Source organism: Onychomys torridus, chromosome 7, assembly GCF_903995425.1.
Source record: "Onychomys torridus chromosome 7, mOncTor1.1, whole genome shotgun sequence".
NCBI classification, from domain to species: Eukaryota; Metazoa; Chordata; class Mammalia; order Rodentia; family Cricetidae; genus Onychomys; species Onychomys torridus.
In genome coordinates, this window is record NC_050449.1 from 39,707,487 (window position 1) to 39,730,483 (window position 22,997).

Here is a 22,997-nt window from a genome sequence, read left to right on the forward strand (position 1 = left end):
GATTGGAATTCTTACTTATGAAAGGGGTCCCGTGGACAGCTCTCTTTTCTTCAAGTTTCAGACACAGCAGGACAGTGCCGACATCTATGAGTCAGGAGGTGGGTGGTTCTTCTCACCCTTTTTTAAAGAAAAAACTTGAGCCTTCTTATCTATGGTATTTTGTTAGAGCAGTCTGAATGGGTCTCCAACAACAGCTCCCAACTTCTGGATGCTCCTTGCTTGGCTGGGGAATTTCCCTTTGCCGAAGCCTTTGTTCCTGTTTTTTTCAAACAGGGTCTCATGGGTCTCCAATTGGATATGTAGTCAAAGATGACCTTGAACTCTTCTGCTCCTCCTGGCTCCACGTGCTGAATCCTAGGATTGCAAATGTGCACCACCACCCCTGGCTCTCTGGGGAGTCTTATCTTTTAATTTTCTTATTTGTACATTTATTAGTTTATACACTTATTTATGTGTTTGTTTATTGTGTGTGTGCATGGACACATGCACATGCGAGTGTACACATATGGGTAGGTATGTGTGCACTCTTGCCATGGTGTGTAGAGGGCTGAGGACGGCTTTCATGTGTGGGTTCTCTCCTTTCACCATGTGGGACCTGAGATTGGACTCAAGTCATTCGACTTGGCAGCAAGCACCTTTATTTGCTGAGCCCTCCTGCCAGCCCTCTGATGACTTTTGAGGGAGGATACCTGTGGCTCCTAGTATAGCTGCTGAGAACAGCAGCCTCTTACAGTGTAGGTGCAGCCTGGACTCCTAGTATTAGGAGGCTGAGGCAGGAGGATTATGAGTATGGGGCTTCATAGTGGGACTGTGTATAGAAGGAAAAAAGGAAGGAAGGAAAGAAGAGGGAAGCAGAGGCAGTATGACTCTCTGCATTGGTCTGCTTTATGGTGACAGCAGCTATATTTTTCTCCTACTTGCCTGTTATCTTTTTTCCAAGCTTTGCAGAAATAAAAAAAACCCAAACACCTAGTTCAATAAATTCAGCTTTGGCTCAAATCTTTCAGCACAAGGTCAATGTCTAGCAATTAAGAGCCCTGCCCCACACACCCGCCCATTGTTTTTTGGGGAGTCCCATGTACCTTGGCCTTTGAAAACCACAGCCTCCTCCCTGTCTGCACCAGTCATGCTGGCCTGTCTGCGGGACATTTAGTCCTCGGTAAATTGGCATGTTCCTCAAGGAAAGAGCTATCCTCTTTGCTCTAAGACAGTGAGTGGACTTAGACCCCTGTGGCCCAGTTAGCTCAGGTCATCTCTAACAACCAAGACACTGGACAAATGGACAGTGACATCTGTCTGGGCTTGGGTGATCAGTCCCACTACTGTTTAGAAATGTGCTGACAGCAGATCTTAAGTTTTCCATGAGGTCCTGAGTTCAAGAGGCAAAGAGTCTTCAGATGAGTCTGGGAAAATTTGTATTATTAACTCTCTCTCTCTGTGTGTGTGTGTGTGTGTGTGTGTGTGTGTGTGAGAGAGAGAGAGAGAGAGAGAGAGAGAGAGAGAGAGAGAGAGAGAGAGAAGGGAGAGAATTAGAGTCTCCTATAGCCCAGGCTGGCCTTGAATTTAACGTGTAGCTGAGGATAACTCTGACCTTCTGATCTCCCCCGCCCGTACCTTCTAAGCTGTGGGATTACAGATAGGAGCTGACATCCCTGGTTTATCCAGTGCTGGGCATAGAACTCGGAGCCTTGTGTGTGCTATGCTCTACCAACTGAGTCACATTCCCAGCCCTGTTACTACATTTTGAAATAGTGTAATGGTCTGGCTATATAGACCGAGTTCTCCTTGAATTCCTGACCCTCTTGTATACTGGGATTACAAGGAAACATCACCATACTCAGACTAAGTTTTTTTGTTTTTTAATGAAAATACATCCCCAAGATTTTAAGTTAAAAATATGTTGACAATTACCCACTACACAACTCTATTGCTACAGTTTGGGTTTGAGATGTTCCTCAAATGACTATCTGGTAAGATCTGACCACTAGCCCATGGCACCACTGGGAGGTGGTGGAATCTTTAGGGGCTGGGACCCAGTGGGAGGGTCATCGGAGGAGCTGCAGTGCTTGAAAGTGACATGGGGACCCGGTCTCTTCTGCTCTCCTTCTTTGCTTCCCTGCCAATACAAGGAAAGCAACTTCCGGCAGACACATGCTCTCACTACCATGTACTGCCTCGCCACAGGTCCAAAAGCAGCAGGCTAACCGGCCTTGGGACCTCTGAGACCCCCTGAACCAGAATAAACCTTTTTTCTCGTTAAGTTGATTTCTCTTGGGTGTTTGTAATGGCGACAGAAAGCTGATGAACACAGTGTGTATTTGTATGTGACAGGCCAAGACCAGGTGAAGAGTCTCTTGGGACAGCCTGACCTGGGCATCCATCAGTCAGAGAACACCGTTAAATAGTGTGTGCTGGGTGCTGAACAGGAGACCCTGAAAAACGGCAGGAAAGAGATTCAGAACAACTGTTCCCTGAATTCCCTGAACAGACCTTTGGAGAGTACAGAAGAAGGGGGTTGAAGAAGGGAAAATGGATTAAAAGAGAAGGCTAACCATCCATCCACGGTGGCCAATAAGAAACGTCCAGTAGCCAGGGCTGTGGGACTTTCTGTGGTGATGAAGTTAATGCCCATTGCTCACTAACGTGAGGCGCTTTTGAAAACCAGTTATCTACACTTAATGTGTAATCCTTAAAACATACTGTGACATCAATGATAGAGAGAGGAGGCAAAGGCAGTTGGTTCCATAGGGGAGTGGAACTGGGATTTGAACCTGGGATATCTACCTTAGCAACTTTTCTGTTAGCTGCAGATCTGCGATGGCAAAATCCTCCCAGATGAGTAGGGATAGTCCCACACAAGGGGCAGGCTTGAGTTCTGCCTCATGGTGTTCCACGCCCAGGATCAGGCTTCCATAGGAGAAAGGAGTCCAGAAGCCAAAGGAGCCAGTTCCAGGACTCCTGTGAGGAGGGAGGGGTTTCCATCTTTATTTTATAAATTTCTAGAACATTGGAATTTTAAAAAAAGATTTATTTTTATTTTCTGTGTGTGACTGTTTTGCCTGCATGTTTGCATATGCACCACGCACATGCCTAGTGCCTTCAGAGGCCAGAAGAGGACGCCAGATTCCCTCGAACTAAAGTTACAGACAGTTGTGAGGCACCATGGTAGGTGCTGGGAACCAAGCTCAGGCCCTCCGCAAAACAGCAAACACTGGTAACCGCTGACTGTCTCTCCAGACCAAGCTTTGGAATCTAAAAATAAAATTTTGTACTGCTTTTTGTTTCTGTTTTTTGAGACAGGCTTTCTCTATATAGCCTTGGCTGTTGTGGAACTCACTCTGTAGACCAGGCTGGCCTCGAACTCACAGAGATCCACCTCCTCTGCTTCCAGAGTGCTGGGATTACAGGCGTGTCTGGCCTTGTCCTACTTTTTAATCAGGGAGACATTTAGCTAGACGCTTGCCATTTCAACCATTTTAAGCAGCGCTGCCCAGAGACATTGTCATATTTCCAATGCTGTGCGATCGCCAGCATCTCTTTCCAACAGTCCTTTAGTCATTCTGGGGTCCAGCGCTATCTGCTGCCAAACTCACACCATCTTCAGGAGTTTGGCAGGGCCTGCTGGAAGAGATCAGCACAGCTGGTCTTGTTGACTATTTACTTTGCCTCTGAGAAGGAAGGGTCCAAGGAGGGTCACAGAACCCCCACCTGAGTAGTCAGTCACCCCTCCCAACCAGTGCCAACCCCCACCTGAGTATTCAGTCAGTCACCCCTCCCAACCAGTGTCAACCCCCACCCGAGTATTCAGTCACCCCTCCCAACAAGAACCATTCAATTCTGCCGAATTGCATGTGGTCCTGGGAGACGAGCTAGGGGACAAAGATGGGGAAAGGTAAGTAGGAGGTTCTGCTGGGCAGTGGCGCATGCCTTTGATCCCAGCACTTGGGAGGCAGAGGCAGCCGGATCTCTGTGAGTTCCAGGCCAGCCTGGTCTACAGAGTGAGTTCCAGGATAGCCAGGACTGTTACACAGAGAAACCTTGTCTCAAAAAACAAAACAAAACAACTAAAAAAGAGTAGGAGGTTCTGTCTACACAGCCACGGGGAAGTCAGTGTCCCCGCTGGGTGAAGCTACTTCAGTGTGGCTGTTTTATATCACCTTTGATCCTGCCAGCAACCCCTTCCCACTGCTGTGTAAGTAACCTAGGAAACTTAGCAGTCACAGTGAACTTTAGAATCTTACCTTGGTTTGTCACTGGACCTAAGGCAGAGGGGTAGATGTGTATGTGTTCCCCAGGGAAGGAATTGTGTCAACACACTCCAGACAGAAAACATCCCCACTAAGCCACTGTGAACACTGGAATGGACTCAGGTGCACACATATGGATCCCAGTTCCTGCTCCTTGGGCTTTTGGCTGTGTATCCAGGAGGAGAAACTGATGGGTCATGTGCTAATTCTATGCTTAACTTTTTTAAAAGGTTTATTTGTTTCTCTCTCTCTCTCTCTCTCTCTCTCTCTCTCTCTCTCTCTCTCTCTGTGTGTGTGTGTGTGTGTGTGTGTGTGTGTGTGTGCAGTTACACACACTTGTGCATGTGCATGAGGCCAGAAGGTGGCCCTGATGTCCCCTCTGTCACTTACCACTTCTGCTGAGGGATGGTCACTCGCTGAACCTGGGTTTCCATTTTCTTGGCTGAACTGAAAGACAGGCCCAGGGATCTTCCTGTCTCCAACCTCCTGAAGCTGGACAGAGGGCACTGAAGCCTCTGCCTGCTTCGACAGCCCAAGTTGCTGCTCAAACCCCCAAAGAATTCCGAAGTTCAAAGGTCAGCAGGCCTCTGAGGAGAGCAAAGGGGCCACTACCCTTGGAGTCTCTGGTGTCCCCAGTGGCCTTGATCAGGGCACAGGGTGGGTATCTGAGGGCTGCTCTTCTGTACCCACACAGATCTTGCTGCGTTTGAAAGACAATCCTGTCTGGGGGTGTCCTGTCTGTCTGCTGTTGGCACGGGATACCTACTGTCCCCAGAGGAGAAGTTCAAGCCTGCTCTGCAGAGAGAGAAACAAGCCTGAGGTTTGCTGGGCTATCTGTGTCTGGGAATGAGTAGAGTGGGGTCCTGGTTGTCCTACCTGGATGAGGAGCAGCTGATAACAGAGGAGCACATTGGAGACCACAAAATTTCCAGGACATGGGAAGGAAGGGGTTCTAAAATAGTGGGCTGGTGCTCTGGGATTAAAGGCCTGGGACCTAGAACCATAGAACCAATGCAGGATTGGAGGACAGCACCTGGTGTGCCTAATCATAGCTGCAGATGCCCACTAGACGGTCTCAATAAACATTTGTTCAAGCAATGACTGGAATTAACACATCTTTTCTTGCTAAATCTTATGGTCACACAGGTTCATCTAACACTTGTGGTGGTATATTGTGTACCCTAATAAAATTTGCCTGAAGATCAGAGAACAGAACAAGCCACTAGATTAAACATAGAGGCCAGGCAGTGGTGGCACACACCTTTAACCCCTTTAACAGCACCAGGGGAGTTGAGACAGGAAATGCTATGGGTGGAGAAAGGTGTATAAAGTGTGAGGATACAGGATTGAAAGTCTTTTGACTGAGGAAAGCTTTTTCAGGCTGAGGAGTCCTAGAGGTGAGACATAACAGCGGCTTGTTCCTTTGTCTCTCTGGTCTTTCAGCATTCACCTCAACATCTGGCACTGGGGTTTTATTATTAGAGCGCAGATTTATTATAAGATTTAAGATTTGTACAATAGCCTGGGATGGTGGTGGTGGCATACGCCTTTAATCCCAGCACTGGGAAGACAGAGGCAGGTGGATCAATGTGAGTTCGAGGCCAGCCTGGGTTACAGAGTGAGTTCCAGGAAAGGCTCCAAAGCTACACAGAGAAACCCTGTCTCGAAAAACAAAAACAACAACAACAACAACAACAACAACAACAAAAAGATTCGTAGAACAAACACCCAGTTGTTTCTCAAGGGGATTATGCCGGTTAATCTCCTCTAACCCTGGATGGTCCCTGCAATCCTCCGTGTGTGCGGGTAGTCACACCTTGTGTAGCCTCCTGCTGCAGCAGGCTGACCTGTGTGATCAAGGAGCTGTTGTGGAAGACAGAATGTACGTCCCGAAGTGAGGGTGCAGAGGGCATTGGGGCTCCCTGATTGTTTTCTCTGGAACCACCGTGTCTGAGGAGACTCCCGGAGTCATACGGCGTGTTCTCTGTAGGAATGAATGGAAATCCTGCCCCAGCAGCTAGCAGTGCATCGTTAGCCACTGACATGATCTGCCTGGGAAACGGACCACACGACCATGGCCCCAGCCTCAGCCCAGCCTTTAGATGATGGTTGCTCTTACTTGTAGACGCCTGAGAGATCCACAGAAATGTCAAGACCAGGCTGAGAAGAGAGCTGGTAAAGCGTTTGCCATGCAAGCTGGAGAACCTGAGTTTGATTCTCAGAAACACACACACACACACACACACACACACACACACACACACACACACACACACACACACAGGGGGGGGGGGGAGAAAGAGGAGACAGAGAGAGACAGAGAGAGAGACAGAGAGACAGAGAGAGAGAGAGAGAGAACCAGGCCTAGTGGTATACACTTGTAATCTCAGCACTGTGGAGATAGAGGCAGGCAGATCCCTGGGGTTCACTGGCCAGTTGGCCTAGCCTAATCAAAAATTAAAAAGAAGCTGGAGCTTTCTCTGTAGCAATGCTGCATTTATTTCAGTCTTTCCTTCCTGGATCCACAGGGAGATAACTTCTGTATTCATATTTCTGCATGGTCTCTGCACATACTCTTTTATGGAACCCCCAACATTTACAGAGCTATCGAGCTGGATGAGGACTGTACTTCACAATTGCTTTAAGATGAAGAATGTCAGGTTCTGTCTTTCTCTGTTGCTCTGCACGTGTGTGTGTGTGTGTGTGTGTGTGTGTGTGTGTGTGTGTGTGTGTGTAAAATCACATCATTTATTTATTTATTGTGTGTGCATTTTTTGCTTGTTTGATTTTTTTTTCTGAGACACGGCTTCTTGTGTCTCAGGCAGGCCTTGAACTGACTAGCTGAAATGGCCTTGGACTCCTGAACTCTTAGTTCCATTTTCTAAGTGCTGGATTGCAATTGTGTGCCGCACATGGCTCTGCACGCTCACCTATTTATTATGATCCATGTGTGGCTCATATCTGCAGAGTGTTTTGAGAAGGACAGGCTGTTTCTAATCCATATGCAGGTGCAGCATCACCCAACATGTGTAGCATCATTCAGCAGGTACAGCAGAAGCATCCAGCAAGTGCAGCATCATCCAGCAGGTGCAGCATCATCCAGCAGTACAGCAGCATCATCCAGCAGGTTCAGCATCATCCAGCAGGTGCAGCATCATCCTGCAGGCGCAGCATCATTCAGCAGGCACAGCATCATCCAGCAGGCACAGCATCATCCAGCAGGTGCAGCATCATCCTGCAGGTGCCCTACTAGAATTCCTTAGCAGTTTGAGAACCCACCATGGTGAACAAGCTGGAACTCACTTTTCCCTATTGCCAGCTTAGGACCAGCAACCTCAGGCCTGCTAAATTCATCAGAACAACTGGTTCATTTTCTTCATAGCTCCCCCCAAAAGTTGTTGTGGCTTATTCTTCCCTCTTCCTGTCCTTTCAAGTCTAAATATTTTCTGTAAAATGATTTCTTCTCTGTTTTCAGGAGAGGTTCAGCCCCAAGTAAAAAGAGGTACATATACTCTGCTAGCCGTTTCTGCATGGATGTCTACAGAAGCGGCCTGGACAGATTGCCAAAAGCTTTGCTATGCATCCCTCCATTAGCATGGAAGCTGCTGGTGCCAGGCACCCGGGAGGGCTGTGGTACTGTGGCAAAGGGTCCCTGGATGGGAACAAGCTTGTGCACTTTCTTCCATTTACATTTTCAATCTGAGGAGATAATCATGAAGAACATGGATCTCACCACAAGAATGTTTATTGTAGTCTTATTCATAAACATATTTTATTATTTTTTAATTTTTTATTTATATGTATGTATGTGCCTCTGTGTGTGTATGTGTACATCACATGAGTGCAGGTACCCTAAGAATCCAGAAGAGGGCGCTGAATATCTTATTACAATTGTTCTCTCTCTATACTTCTAAAACTTGGAAACAATTCAGTAAGAGGAAAATGCTGAATTAATCACAGTATGCCCATATTTTCATCCACTGAAAGCCACAATGTGGACTAGCAGGATGGCGCCACAAGTAAAGGCTCTTGCCACTAAGTTTGCTGACCTGAGTTTGAGCCCCGGAAACCACATGGTGGAAGCAGAGAATTGATTCATATAAATTGTCCTCTGATGTGTGTGTGTGTGTGTGTATGCACAAAAATAAAAATTAGCCATACTGGGATGAAGAGATTGCTTAGTAGGCAAAGTGCCTGCCTCACAAGCACAAGTACCTGAACTTGGATTCCCAGAAGCCACATGAAAAGCCAGGAGTGGAGTGGCAGCACACTTTTTTTTTTTTTTTTTTTTTAGCTGAGGACCGAACCCAGGGCCTTGCACTTGCTAGGCAAGAGCTCTACCACTGAACTAAATCCCCAACCCCCTGCAACACACTTCTGTAACCCCAGCTCTGGCGTCTGAGGCTCATTATTCAGGCAGCTGACCTGAATCAAATAAGTGAGCTGCAAGTTCAATGAGAGACAATACTTCACAAAATAACTGGAGAGCAGTTAAGATACCTGTTGTCAATCTTGGGCCTTAATATCCATCTGTACACACACATATACACCACACACACAAAATACAATAAAAACATATGTTAACATATGCCTAGATAAAAAATATGGAGGAATGTATGTGTTGATGGTACAATTACAAGTAATTATCTTTCTATTGAATGTCTGCACATTTTCTGTATTGTACTCTTTGCTAAGATGAACTTGGGAAGGGGCAGAGGCAGAGGAATCATTACAAGTTGTAGTGTAGCCTGGTCTACAAAACTAACTAGGGCTATGCAGAAACACTGTGGGTGGGGGTGGAGAGAGAAAGAGAGAGAGTCCCAAATATCAAACTTTGGCTAATTTTAGTTAATGTTTTAATAGAGAAGATCTTATACTCAAAAAGGCCTGTTTATTTCTACCTGCGGATTGTGTCAGGCCACCTGGAGCTTGTCCATGGGGCTGCCTCACTTTGCTCTTATTATTTATTTGGATTTGTTGTTTGTTTTTGCTGTGGGGTGTCCTGGGGACTGAACTCAAGCTTGAACGTCCTGAACATGGGCTCTATGCCCCCAGCCTTGGCCTTTTACGGCAGTCCTATGTATTGAACCCAGGGCTCCTAGTCTGCTAGACAAACACTCTACCAAATGAGCTACATCTCCAGCTCTGAAGACCCTCTATAGAGAAGCCCATGGAAAGCTAGGAGCAGTGCCCATAGTCCCAGTTCTTCCAGAGGCTAAGGTGGGAGGGTTCCTTGAACCCAAGAGTTTGAGCCCAACTTGGGCAATATTGTGAAACCTTGTCTTAAAAATAAATAATAATGTGCAGTGCATAATGATGGCACATGACTTTAATCTCGGCACTTGGATCTCTGTGAGTTTGAAGCCAGCCTGATCTACAGAGAGAGTTTTCAGGTCAACCAGGGATACATGTTGAATTCTTGTCCAAATAAATAATAAATAAATAAATAAATAAATAAATAAATAAATAAATACCCTCGGAGCTATTTCTTTCCCACTATTAGGTGAAGCCCTTTTCTGTGAATCTGGCATGGCTCCTTTCTGATGAGGATAATTACGTAACTGGCTGAACTGACCTCTTCCCAGGACTCCAGGAAACCTGGAGCCAGTGTGATGGCCAGTTCCTGCGAATTTGGCACCTCTTACTGCCTCAGTGATTGTGGTTGTTTTTTTAGCCGGCTCACAACCCTCTGCTGTCTTGTTTTCCTCTCTAGCCTCCTCCTTTTTCTTCTCCCTGCCCTGGTCTCCACTGTCATCCATCTCAGCCTTCATTCCCAGTAGCTTCAGCTCTCTGATGATGCAGAAGGGTCCTCTCTAAACACAAGCTGAACAAATAAACACCATTTATCTCGTTTGGCGCATCCTCATGGTGTTTACACAGTATGCTGAGTACATCTGTGGTATCAGTCCGCGTCACTGGCCCCACCCAACATTGCACCATCCACAGGGGTTACTGACATCCACACCAGACTGAGGACACTTCACAGTCCCTGTGGACCATGGTCTCAGAGGGTAGACAGGTCATCCAGGCAGGTCTGAGGCCTGAGGACTTGGTGTCCTAGTTGTAGCTAGATCTGGTTCTGACTACAAAGGGGTCAGGAGAGGAGGAACACAGGACAAAAGGACAGCCCCGCTCTCAGAGGAAACATGGTAGCTGCACCTTGCCTCGGCTGGCTATCCCCTGGCTGGTCCCGGGCTTCTTTTCCTGTATTCGCTTCAGTCACCATTTGCCCCCAACAGCCCTCTCCCCTGAATCATAAACATCATGGGACCAGGGGAGGGGACCTGGATTTCTCCTGAGCACTGACTTCTGCTGGGGAGTGTGGATGCTTCAGCTCTTGTTTTGGATAGGAACTGGGTCCTTGATTGGCTTCTGAGCACAAGGCAGTGAACTGAACAGAACATTAGAGCCCATAGACCTGGAATTGGCCCAGGGCAGGACCTTGTGACATCTCTCTGAATCTGGGTTTCTCTGTAAAGAGAAACATCTGCCTTGGAGTGTTGACAGTGTTAGAGATACAAAGTTGATACTGCACTGGGCAGATGCTCTGTAAGGAGACTCTCTATTAGTTTTCTCCAACCCTCTGGGGCCAGACTCAGGAAGTCTAGAAGACCCGGGCTACCTTCTCCAGTGCTACTCGCTGCTCTAGCTGACCGTCTATTCCCTGGCACACTCACTGAGGTCTGTGTCTTATTTTTCCCCAAGACACGACAGAGCGGCAGTTCTCAACCTGTGGGGTACGATCCCCTTAGGGATCAAATGCCCCTTTCACAGGAGTTGTCTAAGACCATCAGAAAACACAGATATTTACATTATGATTCATAACAGTGGCAACATTGCAGTTATGAAGTAGCAATGAAAATAATTTTATGGTTGGAGTCACCACCGCATGAGGACCTGTATTAAAGGGTCGCAGGGTCAGGAAGGTGGGGAAACCCTGGACTAATAAGAGTCTATTCCTTCCCCCAACTCCATATTTGCCTTACTTTTCTCTTCTTTCCCATCCAGGGTTTATTCTTTTGTGTATTTTTATGTAGCCACGATGCCATGCAGCACTGTTATAATCCGGCCGCTGAAGTCCATAGCCTTCAACAGCTTGCTGGTCTCTCCATCTTTCATTGTTTGGGGAATGAATTCATGTTGACACATATGTACCAAGTTTGTTCATCCTAATCAGCTGTGTACTACTCCACTTAGGAAGTAGTTTGCTTATCCATCTATGGATGGTGGCTTTTGATAAAAACTGTTTTTTTTTTTAGATTTTATTTATTTATTTGTTTGTTTGTTTGTTTGTTTAAGTTATGTGTATTTTCTTGTGTCTGTGTGTCTGGGTCTGGGTCTGTGTGAATTATGTAGCGCTTGAAGACTGCTCTCTAAAAAGCTATAGTAAAGCATTGCTATATGGAGAGGAGGCTTAGGGTAAGAGCACATACTGTGCTTGCAGAGAAGCAAGTTCGGGTCCCAGCACCCACACAGGGCAGCTCAGAGTAACAGCCAGTAACTCCAGCTCCAGGTGATCTGACGCCCTCTTCTGTTCTCTGAGGGCATCTGCACTCACATGCGAAACACGCATACATGGACACAATTCAAAATAATAGCCTAGGGGCTGGAGAGCTGGCTCAGCAGCTAGTGCACTCTGGACTCTTGCAGAGGGCCCAGGCTCAGTTTCCAGCACCCAAACAGTAGTTTACAACCATCCATGACTCCAGTTCAGGAGTCCAATACTCTCTCCTGGACTCCACAGGTTCCAGATACACACACAGTTCACTTACATACATACAGGCAAAACACTCATACACGTAAATTACAAGTAAATGTATCTTGCCAGGCGTGAGTGTGCATATCTTTAATCCCAGCACTCGGTGGGCTGGAGAGATGGCTCAGCGGTTAAGAGCACTGTCTACTCTTCCAGAGGACCCCAGTTCAGTTTCCAGCACCCACATGGCAGCTCACACCTGTCTGTAACTCCAATTCCAGTGGACCTGACACCCATGGTGCAACACACACATACACACACACACACACACACACACACACACACACACACACGTATACACACATATAGAGAATGGGTACTAATTGCTGGGTGGTGGTGGCGGCGCACGTCTTTAATCTCAGCACTTGGGAGGCAGATCTCTGAGTTCGAAGCCAACCTGGTCTACAGAGGAAGTTCTAGGACATTCAAGATTGTTGTTGCACAGAGAAACCCTGTCTTGAAACCCCCCCCCCAAAAAAAAAACCTCATCACTTGGTTTACGGAGTGAGTTCCAGAACAGCCAGGGCCATGTGATACATTGTCTTAAAAACAAACAAACAAAACCCAAACCACCAAAATAAATAATCAAAAATACATAAATACACATTTTTAAAATATAGACTAAATCTTTTTACAAAGCATTATTTCTGACAGATCCTAGAGTTAGGTACTAATATTGCCTTCAGTTTACGAACAAGGAAACTGAGACACAGAGAAAATAAATAACTAAGGCCAAAGCCCTGAGGAGTTGTAGCATTCCTACCTTGCAGTACAGCTCTGTGGCCTCAGTCTTCAGAATCTGTGGTTCACGGCTGATTTTTACCAAATCGCTCTGCTTTTTCTATGGACCATGGCATTCCTTCGCTTCTTATAGTCACCAGAATGTGGCGCTTCTATCGTGTATGTGTCCCTGTGTTAGTCAAGTTTTTATTGTTTGTGAAACACAGTCATATATTCCAGGCTGGACTTGAACTCACTATCTAGCTGAGGAAGACCTTGAAATCCTGATTCCTGCCTCCACTTCCAAAGTTTGAGAACTACAGATGTATGCCCAGTTTATATGGTGCTGGGAACCAAATCCAAGGACCTGTGCCTGCTCCATAAGCACTTTACAACTGAGCCACACCCGCAGCCCATTAGTGAGCTCCCCACCATCCCAACCCCGTCAGACAGGGTTTCTCTGTGTAACAGTCCTAGCTGTTCTGGAACTCTCTTTGTAGATCAGGATAGCCTTGAACTCACAGAGATCCACCTGCCTCTGCCTCCTGAGTGCTGGGACTAAAGGCGTGTGCCACCACTGCTCGCCTGGTCTAGTGAGCTTATTTTTTTGATTGTTGTTGTTTAATCTTTGTATGTGTGTGCACGTGTGTGCATGTTCAAGTATGTGGTTGAGAGTGCACATGTGTCACACACAAGTTGAAGTCAAAGACCAACCTCAATTGTTAGTTCTTTTCTCCCGTCTCCCTGTGGCAGGGTCTCTAGTTGTTAGGTGCTGAGGGCCCTGGGCTAGCAGGCCATGGACTTCCAGGGACTCTTCAGTCTCTGCCTCCCACCTTATCGTAGCAGCGTTGGGACTGCAGACATGAGCTGCTGATCCAGGTTTACGAGAATTTTGGGCATCCGAACATGGGTCTTCATGTGTATCCATCTGAGTCACCTCCCCAGCCCAATTTGCTTTATCATGGCTCTGACAAAACACCCAGGAAACAGTCTGGGAGGCAGGATTGATTTTGGCTCTTGTTTCCAGAGATTTGGGTGCATGGTCAGCTGGCTTCTTGTCTCTGGGACAGTGATTAAACAGAACATTATGGAAGACCGGGCATGTGGAGCGAAGCTTCTCACCTCAGGGCAGCCAGGAAGGAGAAAGATGGAGAGGAATTCAGGGTACGGTGTACCTCAACAGGTACACCCCAGTGACCTACTTCCTGCAACTAGACCTCACTCCAAAGGATTACAGTCCACCAAGGATTGATCCATTGAGTAGGTTAGAACCCTGTGACTTAGTCACTTCCCAGAAGCTTCACCTCTGCAACCTCTGCACGTTGACTGGGAACAAAGCCTGCAACACATGAGTTTGGGGGAAGCATTTCATATCCAAGTTGTAACACCTACTCCTTACCTCCCAAAGGCCCACATCCATATCATAATGCAAAATTATTTAGCATACTTCTTTCTTCCTTCCTTCCTTCCTTCCTTCCTTCCTTCCTCTTCCTCTTCTTCTTTTTGTTTGTTTTTTTTAAACGTGGTTACTCTGTGTAGCCCTGGCTGTCCTGGAACTCCCTCTGTACAGCAGGCTGGCTGGCCTCAAACTCAAGAGATCAGCCTGCCTCTGCCTCAAGAGTGCAAAGGCATGTGCTACCACTGTCCAGTAGCATATTTCTTTCTTTCTTTCTTTCTTTTTTTTTTTGTTTTGGTTTTTCGAGACAGGGTTTCTCTGTGTAGCTTTGAGCCTCTCCTGGAACTCACTCTGTAGCCCAGGCTGGCCTCGAACTCAAGAGATCCTCCTGGCTCTGCCTCCTGAGTGCTGAGATTAAAGGCATGCACCTCCACCGCCCGGCAGCATATTTCTTATAGTCCCCAAATTCTCATCAGTTCTAGCATTACTCAAAAGTCCAAGTCCAGAGTGTCCCTTGTACTCAGCAAACTTCTAGCAATGAGCACCTAGAAGAATTAAAAAAAAAAAAAAAAACCCACAAGTTACATACTTCTATATGATGGTGTGAGGTAAATAGCCTTGTTCCAAAGAGAATAACGTAGATTTAAAAAAAAGGGGGGGGGGGCTGGGCTGGGGGTGTGTGTGCACACTTTTAATCCCAGCACTTAGAATGCAGAGGCAGGTGGATATCTGTCAGTTCCAGGCCAGCCTAGTCTACAAAGTAAGTTTCAGGACAGCCAGGGCTACACAGAAAAACCTTGTCTCGAAAAACCAAAAAGGAAAAAAAAAAAAAAAACAACACACACACACACACAAAAAGGTGGGGGTGGGGTCAAAGCAAGACCCAAACCCAGCAGAGGAACAGGAAACCCTGTACCTCCATGTCTTCATGTCTGCTACTCAGGGCATGTGGTGGTGTGATATGAGGCCTGGGCAGCCCCTCCCCTGTGGCCTGGGATGTGGCTTTCCTTGGCAGACATTCCGCTGCTGGCGTTTCTGACTTCCTAGGGTCTCCAGGACAGCACAGGTTCAATGTCGCTACTTTCCCATTGCCCTCCCAGGGGCTACAAGATTCAGATCCTGCCGTACAGTGTCTCCCCCTGCACCCCCAGATCTTGACCTTCAAGACCTTGATTATTGGTGAAATTATTAAGGCCACTCCAGGTAGTTAAAAGGGAGGTTTATTTTGTGGGGTAACTTACAAGTGAAGAGATAGGTAACAGGGTCTGGGGAAGGTATGGCGCAGTCCGGCGGTGTTCTCTGGAGAACTCTGCTTGGTCTCCCTCCAGTGTCCAGGGTCCCAGAACCAAGAGAGCTGGCCCATCCGATCTCAGGTCTTCAGGGTCCTCTCTCAGCCCCGCCTTAAAGGCAAGATAGTTACCGAAGCCTCAATGGGGGTTGGAACTTCCAGATCAAAGCTGGAATGGCTACCCACTACACTTGATGTCTGTGTGGAAGCCTTGGTAACCCCATAATTGTCCCTTTCTGTGTGTTGCAAAACACATGGATGACGCTGAGGCCGGCCAAAAGCTCTAGCAGTAGCCAGGCCCACTTGGACCACGACTGCAATGGCCTCCAGGTGTCTGGATGGCTGACTGTGGGGGGTAGTTCCCTTGGCAACCCTGTGTGAGCAGAAATCCCTAGGGGAATCTCTGCTTAAAAAAAACAAAAACAAACAAACAAAAAAAACCAAAAAAAAAAAAAAACAGTCTTCAACAGAATCTATGCCTTAATATGCACGAGGCAGCTGTGATAGGGGCCAGCCAACTCCAGAGATGCACTGTGACTTCTGTATTTTCTTTTTGAGGACAAAGACCTACATACCTCTGCCTCCTGAGAGCTGGGATTAAAGGTATATTCCTGGTCATGCTTCTCTCCTCCTCCTCCTCCTCCTCCTCCTCCTCCTCCTCTTCTTCTTCTTCTCTCTCTCTCTCTCTCTCTCTCTCTCTCTCTCTCTCTGAGACAGGGTCTCACTATGTAGCCCTGGCTGTCCTCGAGCTCACTATGTAGACCACACTGGCCTCAAACTCACAGAGATTTACCTGCATCTGCCTCCCCTGTGCTGGGATTAAAGGTGTGTGCCACTGTACCTGACTTTGCTTGGCTCTTTTTAAATGGCACGGGTCTCTCCAGCACCCACACCTTCATCCTTCCCACTTTTAAATAAGCTCCTTGTTTAGCTAGAATTCAAGTTTCTCACTGTTTCTGTTGAGATTCTCAGTATATATCTGGCTAAAAGCCTGAAGCTGTCTCAAAACTTCTTGCTTCAGATTAACTGGACCATCACCTTAAACTCATCTTCACATTGTGTGGACCAAATGTAGACAAGTTCTGTACCAGGATGTGACAGGAATGGCCTCTGAACCAATCCCAGTAGCATCCTCGTTCCCATCTGTAACCCCAGGACTTTGTACAGTCTGCATTCTTACCAACAGGTCCCATCAGGACCCCCCCCCCCCCCAAGGAGGATGCTTACGTCATCCTAAGATTTTTCTAGCCTGTTTCTCCAAACTGTTCAAAGCTCTTCCCATAAGCCAGATACCAAAGTGTCTGAACCACAGGGTCAGGAGGATTCAGCAATGATCTTACCTCTGCTCCTCTTTGGGACCAATTTTATGTATTTTAGAATTATGATTTTTAACAGAAATGCACATCATTTAGGGAGTCAGATGGTTCTACACCCACATCATCACAGACCCCACATTTACACACTCATGTACCCTGTACTCACCATGTGCATGTTTACACTCATGTACCCTGTACTTACTATGAGCATGTTTACACTAATATCACAGTCACACACTTTTTCTGTTTCTTTTCTTCTTCCTGTCTCTTAATTTAAATCATAGATATTTTTAAAAAGTATCATAATCAGTGTTTGTATTATCATAATTATGCCTTCGTGGCTCAGCAGGCTCTAACTTGTGGTGTGTGTGTTATGTATGCATGTTGACATGAGCTGGCAATGCGTGCATGTGTGCGTGGGTGTGTGCAGGTGATTCTCACTTGACTCTCTTTGCTGTAGCAGGTCTCTTGCCGAGTTTGGAGCTTGCCAGTTCACCAAGTCTAGCTAGCCATCTTGTCCCTGGGACCCCACCTTCTCCTCTTGAGGGCTGGAATGACAGGTATGCTCTCCCAGCTCTTCCATGGGTTCCGAGAATCTGAACTCCAGTACTCATGCTTTCACAGAAAGCACATCATCCACGAAGCCATCTCCCCAGCCGCTGGACTATTGCTTTCTGTTGTTGTTTTGGAGACAGAGACTCACTATTTAGACCCTGCATGGTCTAGAACTCACTGTCTGGGGCTGGAGAGATGGCTCAGAGGGTAAGAGCACTGATTGCTCTTCCAGAGGTCCTGAATTCAATTCCCAGCACCCACATGGTGGCTCACAACCATCTGTAATGACCTGCAGACATACGTGCAGGCAGGACACTGTATACATAATTAATAAATCTTTAAAAAAAATAGAACTCACTGTGTAGACCAGTGGTCTAGAGGTCACAGAGATCCATCTGCCTCTGCTTCTTGAGTGTGGGAATAAAGGCATGTACCACACTCCTGGCCAGAACTATTTATTTTTTATGCTAATTTCCCCCCTCTGTGTCATTACTAATTGACTTTTGCTGTGGGTTGTTTGGCTTTTCTATGAGATTTAGTACTTAACTCCTAATTCTCACTCAGTTGTGTAAATCTGGAATGTAGGGAAGCAAGCGAGGGAGCAAGGTGCAAGTCCAGGATGGGAGATAAAACAGCTAAGCCAGGCATGTGGGCTATCACTTGACACATTTAAGAAACCTTCAAGGAACCCTTCACACTAATACCCAAAGAGGAAAGCAGGCAGATTCCTTTATCACCAGGAAGCAGTGGGTCTTGTTATGATTCTGACTCGCAAGTTTGAAATGATAAAAGGTAAATTTGACAGCATAAAAATTAAACAATATTCTCACTGGGTGATGGTGGCGCACGCCTTTAATCCCAGCAGTTGGGAGGCAGAGGCAGGAGGATCTCTATGAAATCGTGGCCAGCCTGGTCTACAGAGTGAGTTCTAGGACAGCCAGGACTACACAGAGAAACCCGTCTCAAAAAAAAAAAAATCTAAATCAAAACAAAACAAAAAATTGACAATATTCTGTTTAACAGATTAAAAAACATAATAAGCAAAGTAAAAGAAAAACTGGCTGGTGAGTTGCCTCAGTGGGGAAAGGCTCGGGCTGGCAAGCCTGATGAATTTAGTCAGGCCCTCAGGACCCACATGGTGGAATAAGAGAACCGACTCGCTAGAACTGTTCTCTAACATCCGCACCACAGCATGTACGCACACATGCACAAAATAAATAGATAAATGTAGAAAACAGAGAAAAACTGGAAGATAAGTTTGCAGTTTATATCACCATGGTGGCTATTCTTGGTTGTCAATTTGACTATGTGTGAAATTAACTAAAACCCAAGTGGCTGGGTACATTTGTGAGGGATTTTTATTAATTAAATAATTTGAAATGGGGAGACCCATCTTTAATCTGGGCCACGCCTTGTGGTGGCAGCCTATATAAAGAACATGGAAGAATGGATCTTTTGTCCTTTGCCTGCTTGCCCTTGCAAATCCATTCCTTCACTAGCATTACAGCCTGCCTTTTTGTGATTCTGGAGTTTACTGAAGATCAGCTGAGACATCCAGCCTTATGGACTGAACAACTACTGGATTCTTGGCCTTTCCATGGGTAGACAGTCGTTTTTGGACTAACTGGACCACAGCCTGTAGTAAATCCCATATATATGTGGGAATTTTTCATTCTCTCTCTCTATAGAAATATATAGATATATTCATTCTATTGGTTCTGTTCCTCTGGAGAACCCTGACTGATATAATCACCAATAAGAGGTAGATCATCGTTATATAAAATAAGTGTTGTGAATATAAAAGACAAGATTTGCAGTAGGAAATAAGGGAAATTTCTGATTGAAGCAATCACAGAAATGTCAGATAGCTGTTGAATAGCAGCACATGCCCACTTTACCTGTAGTGGGAAAGTGGCAGCAGTACATGAAGTGGATGTTCTCATGAGTCTGACTGTCAGGCATGCTTTTGTTTTAGTTTTAAATCATTCAGTGTGTGTGTGTGTGTGTGTGTGTGTGTGTGTGTGTGTGTGTGTATGTAGTGTGCTTGTGTGTACATGTGCACATGCCATGGTCAGGGGACATGTCAGGGGACAACTTGTAGGGGTTAATTTTCTCCTTCTACCATGTGGGTCCTGAGGGTCAAACTCAGGTTGTCAGGCTCGGCAGAAGCACCTTTGTTTACCCACAGGGGTATATTGTTTACTTGTTTACCCAAAGAGACATCTTGCCAGTCCAGTTTTGGGGTTTTATTGTTCGTTTATTTGGGTTTTTGAGACAGAGTCTCACATTGCCCCGGCCTCACACTGGATTTGTAGCTGAGGATGACCTGAGTTCTTGACCTTCCTGCCTTCACCTCTCTACTGCTGGGACTACGGTCATGTGCCACCTCTCCAGGTACCGTCATACATGTTTTGGCAAAGCAAAAACAAAACCAACAACTAAAAGACACTTGTATGCAGTGTTTGTAGATACACAAAACAGAGCTATTCCTTCAGTGAGAAATATCAAACAATATAACACATTCGTGCTTCATCCAACCATCCCACTTCTAGGCAACTACCCAAAATTAACATCTCCAAAAATGAATGAAACAGTATACACAGAAAATCACTCATGGTGGCATTGCTTATTATGTCACTATAATGTGAACATGAATGCAATATGCTCCCAGAAGCCCATGTGTTGATGGCTTGATCCTAGTTCATGCTATGCTTCCCCACTACAAACAAGTCTAGATTTTACATGGGATAAGGCAATCACTATTAGATTTTTTTGGTTGGAAAAATATTTTATTTCTTTTGTCTTTAAAAAAATGTTCAATTATAAGCCAGGTATGGTGGCACATGCCTTTAATCCCAGTACTTGGAAGGCAGAGGCAGGCAGATCTCTATGAGTTCAAGGCCAGCCTTGAACTACATAGTGAGCTCCAGGACAGCCAGGGCTATGTAGAGAGACCCTGTCTCAACACCCTCCCCCTAAATTAAAAAATATTATTTTATTCTATACCTAGGGGTATTTTGCTTGCATGTATATGCAGCAGATGCTGGGAACTGGAGTTACATATAGTTGTGAGCTGCAATGTGGGTGCTGGGAATTGAACCTGGGCCCCTCTGGAAGAGCAGACAATGCTCTTAACCACTAAACCATCTCTCCCAGCTCTACCTTTTGTCTTTAATAGGAGACAGAGTCACTATCCTTTAGTATCTCAAGATTTGCAGGCTGACAAGGTGGCTCAGCAGGTCAAAGCATTTGCTGTTGAGTCCGAGGACCTGCGTTTGACCTCACATGATGGAAAGAGAGAACCAACTCCTGTAAGTTTTTTAACATGTGCACCATGGCATGCAAACTCACAAACTCTAACATACACACACTTCCTCGATCTCCTTTCCCTATCAAAAAAAAATTTTTTTTTACAAAGGTGTTTGCACAGAAGTCTCTCTTGCCTCCTCAATCCTTTCTGTTCCTTCTAGAAACAGGCAAGAGGGATGACTCGCCATGATGTGCCTCCCAGTGTGGTGTGATTTGAAGTACCCACATCCCCCTCATAATATTTCTACCGGAAACAGTTTGACTTGAAGCCTGAGACTAGAGAGCTGTGAGTTCCAGGCCAGTTAAGACTACCTATAGGGACCTTGTCTCAAAAACACTCAGACAGAGACAAGTAGGGAAAGGTTAGGACTGATGTTTGACTGTAGTAAACTGGGAATTCTCTTACACGTGATAATGGTGTCATGGTTTCACAGAATGCTCCCTCCTTGGTTTTTAACTATCTGAGAACTGTAGCTATGGAGAGAATGAAATGCTATCTATAGCCAATGGCTAAGCATACAAAGAAAATATTTAATATTTAAATGGGGAGAGAAAGTAGCCCTGACAATTAACCATCACCAAACCAAGGCTTTGTGCACATGAAGTATACAATCTACTAACTGAACCACATTCAGCCATATAACTTTAATAAATAAAGTTTCTGTTTGTGTATAAGAACCTGGTCTTCTGTAGTAGCTTGTTTTCATCTTTTGTTTTTTGAGTCAGGGTTTCTCTGTGTAGCTCTGGCTGTCCTTGTACTCACTCTGTAGACCAGGCTGGCCTCGAACTCACAGAGATCCACCTGCCTCTGCCTCCCTAGTGCTGGGATTAAAGGCATGCGCCATCACTATTCATCATACCTTGTCTCTATAGGTGAGACATCCAGAAGACAGGCTTCTAGTTTTCTGTTGCCCTGGTGGAGACACAGTGACCTTACTAAGTAGAGCCAAAGGAGACTGCCATGTTTTGAGCCAGTGGCTGCATGTTAGCGCCATTGTACTTCCAGAAGAATCTTTTTCTGCCCTCTCTAAACTTTGGGAGGAGTATGAGCAGGTAAACCCAGCAAGTACTTGAGTTTCTGGATTGTTGCTTCAAAAGCCATCATTTCCAGTGTTCCTAGTAACTTCTGTTTGACTGCCTAGCAGTTTTACAGTTTCCAAAATGTTGTTGCTGTTTTCTCCTTTTCTGTCCTCCTCATGGATTTATGCATTTTTAACAAGAGCACTTTAATGACACTGTATTGGGTTTTCAGGAAACAGCTCGAGGCGAGTGCATGTGATCAATCCGTCATCCTTTACTAGAGGTCAAACTGATGCTCTTTAGTCTTTCCCCATCTACCAGTTTGAAAGTTATTCTTTCTTTCCACTCATTTAATGGATTCTTTTTAAAACTTTAATAATGTTGGCTGGTGTAAAAAGTGAGAGATGATCAATACCCCCGCCTTCTCCCTGGATAATGCAAGCCTGGAGAATGCTCTAGCTTTGATCTGTCTTTTCCCATTTTTTACATTACTTGCATCTAATAGTTTAGTTCCCTGTTGTCCAAAGCAGTCCCATCATCAATATGTATATTTTTAGCAACCCTGCTTTTGGGATACGTTCTGGTCCTTGTACTAAGAATACTGTAGTGAATTAGTCATACTAAATTGCATATGAATATACCTTATTGTATAGCACCACATGAAATTGCCCATATTTGATCATTTTTAGTCATAAAAACTATTTTCATTTACACACATCATAAAACAAATACACACATACCTCCAACCATCCTAAACACATCCATACTGAAGCCATGAGGTTCTGGCAGATAAGAAAGCATGACTATGCCTCACATTTACCCTTCCTGTCAGTCTAGATTCAGACAGGAAAGCAGAAGCTACTCCATGTGTTTCGAACACAAAAGTCTTCAGTTCAGAGATGAAGCCTTAGAATACCTGGGGGCTGGAAAGACAGCTCAGCAGGTAAGAGCATTTGCTGCTCTTGCGGAGGACTTGGGTTTGGGTCTCAGCTCCTACACTGGGCAGCTTGTAACTGCCTGTAACTCCAGTTCCCGGGGTTCTGATGCCCTCTTCTGGTCTTCTGAAGCATGCCTTGCCCAAACACAGATGCATATACACAGATACTTTAAAACAAAACAAAACAAAACAAACAAACAAAAAAAACTCTTAAAAAGAAAAAATAAAATTTCAAGACTAGCTGATACAGTTAGCAGAACTAGACTGGAAGTTTACTAAAAGACATTATAATACAAGCTAAAGCATGACTATTAGGAGAAAGAGAAGTGTTCAGAAAAAAAAGAGACACGCTCGAGTGTGGATATGGGCTCCTCGAGGGAGCCGCATGGCGCCTTGTTTTTACAGTAGTCATATCTAGGACTTCAGTGAGATTCGAAGTTACTATCTTATCAC